Here is a 3,270-nt window from a genome sequence, read left to right as displayed (position 1 = left end):
AAAGTGGAAGGATTAAGTTGTACAAATAGCCAGTTATAAAAACAGTCACAGGGATGTAAGACAGTATAGGGAATACAGTCAGTAATGTTGTAATAACTATGTATGGTGTCAGATGGGTACTAGATTGATCACTTCATTATATAAATGTCTAATCACTACATTCTACACCTGAAACTAATATAATTAGTATGTTAACTGTAGTTGAAAAGTAAAAAATCATTTAATAAAAGAATACAGTGTATCAATCCTTGAAAAGAATTTTATAGGAAGGATTTGGAGGTAGAGATAAATTCATTAAAGATTATTATAATATTTACATACAAATCTTTCCTTGCCCCCCTACTTCCCCCTTGGTGAAATATGAAGAACACTATACAACATTCAATGGAATTCAGGATGATATTTACTTAAGGGTAAGCAATGGAGGTCTTTGGTTTCAGAACTGCATATCTCACATTCCTGCCATTTATGGCACGTGTTTGGAAGAAAAGAATCTAATAGGTGACTATCACCTCCCCTGTGCAGTAAATGCAAAGGTGAGAAGAAGCCGAGATCATCGGATTTTCTCATGTTGGAGCAGGTTGTAACAGTTTCCAACCAGTAGAGCAGGTACCTAGAGGTCAAGTCGCTGTTTCTGATGTTAATAAAGGCCAAGAAGATATAATTGCTGTAGTGGTGGAATCTGAGAACTAGAGATGGCATTTTAAAAGCAGTTGAACATCAGACAACTGGGCCAAATAAGAAGTTAGCAGAGGTTAGAATTACTCAAATCCATACAATATTCCAAAGGATAATGTGTCATTAAGTCGGTTGTTACTCATCAGTCCATTGAAACCAAGCAGGAATCTGGGAAATAGTCTCCACACAAGAAAGTACCCCAAAAAATGAAATATTTCTGAACTCAAAATAAGGTTTGTTGTTATCTGCATCCAGTGTGTTGTGATACAAGCAATGTGAGGTATTCAGCATAATTTGTCATTTCTCAATGTCCACTTTTTCATTTCCTGTATTTTCTTACTTTACAGTTTGGTGCGGGGGGGGGGGGGTTCCATTAGAATTTTTGTGCATAGAAACATCTTTCCATTTATTCTAATAAACTTTTTTTTTCACAAAAAGAAAAAAAATATATAAAAATTAACAAACTGTAAAAATCTTACCTAAAGATCCTAACAGACTGTATTTGGGGATTTCTATGGATTTACTCAAACTATTAACAATTTACCTGTGTTTGTGTTGACATTCTAAAGACTACCTGAGCAAATTACAAAGGGAGCATTCAAAACCTGATTGCTGCCCTCCTTCCAGCTTTCAGGGATTTTAACACTGTGCTCAATACACCGCCTACTACCTCAGAGCCTGCAAGCCTGAGCTCTCCATCCCACCTGAGCATAGCTCCCTGTCAGTCTCCTCAGCCCAGTAGCATGCAAAGACACACACAAGTCACCACTGCAGGGTGGCAAACATCCCAGCTTAGTTGAGGAGATTAACTCTGCCAGAGAAGCATGAGGCAGCCTAAACTCAGGAATGCCACTTTCTCAAATGCCATTTCTATGGAACTTCCGTTGGAATTGTCCCCATCACCACTTGCTATGTCCACAGATGTCCAAATATCACATGTCCATGTTGTATACTCTAAGGATAGTTTTTATGTCTGTAAGATACGAACAATATTATCTGCCTCATAGTGGGGGTTTTTTTTCAATTACAGTTGATATTCAATATTACTTTGTATTAATTTTAGATGCACAGCATAGTGGTTAGACAATCATACACTTTGCGTTCCCCCTGACATTTCCATTACCCACCTGGCACCATACATAGTCACCACAATATTATTGACTATACTAGTGGCCCGGTGCACAGATTCATGCACATTGAAAGGAAATTAGAAGAAATATTTTAATATCGCTATTCACCCTTTCTCTATAATAGAAGTGTCAGAGATTAAAGAAAATTAGTAAAATATATATGAAAATAATATATAAATTTATTATTAAACAATAACAACATGATATAACAACAAAGACATGATATAAAAGAATAAAAACATGATATAAAAACAACATTGATAAAAACAATGACTGAAACGCAAACCAGGACCCTACAGCCACTAGGGACAAAGACCTGTGACCACAGCTGCAGACCCAGACACCAAGAATCCAGACATCCCGGCAGCAGATTTCTGTGAGTCACAGAGCCCATCCCCCTCCCCACAGGCTTGCTGCAGCGCCATAGGAACTGCTAGACCTGCTCCGCTCCTCACACAGGGCTGCAGCTTCACTACCAGAATTTGAGCCTGGGTACGCGCGTGGGGACTGGGAATCTGTTCCCCAAAGTGTGCAATTGCGCGACAAGCCCCCACACCCACACAGGGTGGCTCCACTGCCGGCATGTCAGCCTGGGCACGCACAAGCACTAGGGATCTGTTCCCCGCAGTGTGCAATCACGCAACCAGGCCACATGCCCACACAGGGCAGCAGAGCGCACAGGGAAGTTCTACACAGTGCAGGAGTGGACCCCTGCCAACACAGAGCAGCTGTGCAACCCAGTCCCCCAAGCAGACCTGGGACCCTGATTCTCCGCCCAAGAGGCAGCACTGAGCACCAGTGACTTGACTCTGTTTCTCATCGCGTGCACCTCGGATCCCTGATTCCCAGTGCATTCACACTAAGAGACAGTGACTCCAATTCTTGGCGCATACACACACAGGGACCCTGATTCTTGGCGTGAGGCCACACCAAGCAACAGAGACTCTGATACTCAATTCTCAATACAGACACAGGGGGACTCTGACTCCTGGCATGCACTAGGGCAGTGGTCGGCAAACTCATTAGTCAACAGAGCCAAATATCAATAGTACGATTGAAATTTCTTTTGAGAGCCAAATTTTTTAAACTTAAACTTTTTTTTTTTTTAAATCTAGGTTGTTGTATTTTTTTTTTTTTTTATTGATTTCAGAGAGGAAGGAGAGGGAGAAAGAGACAGAAACATCAATGATGAGAGAGAATCACCGATTGGCTGCCTCCTGCATGCCCCCCCACCGGGGATCGGGCCCACAACCTGGGCATGTGCCCTTGACTGGAACTGAAACCGGGACCCCTCAGTCCGAAGGCTGACGCTCTATCCACCGAGCCAAACCAGCCAGGGCTAAACTTAAACTTCTAACGCCAATTCTTCAAAATAGACTCGCCCAGGCTGTGGTATTTTGTGGAAGAGCCACACTCAAGGGGCCAAAGAGCCACATGTGGCTTGTGAGCCGCAGTTTGCCGA

This window comes from Eptesicus fuscus, chromosome 19 (genome assembly GCF_027574615.1).
Source record: "Eptesicus fuscus isolate TK198812 chromosome 19, DD_ASM_mEF_20220401, whole genome shotgun sequence".
Taxonomy (NCBI): Eukaryota; Metazoa; Chordata; class Mammalia; order Chiroptera; family Vespertilionidae; genus Eptesicus; species Eptesicus fuscus.
This window is presented reverse-complemented; position numbering follows the sequence as displayed.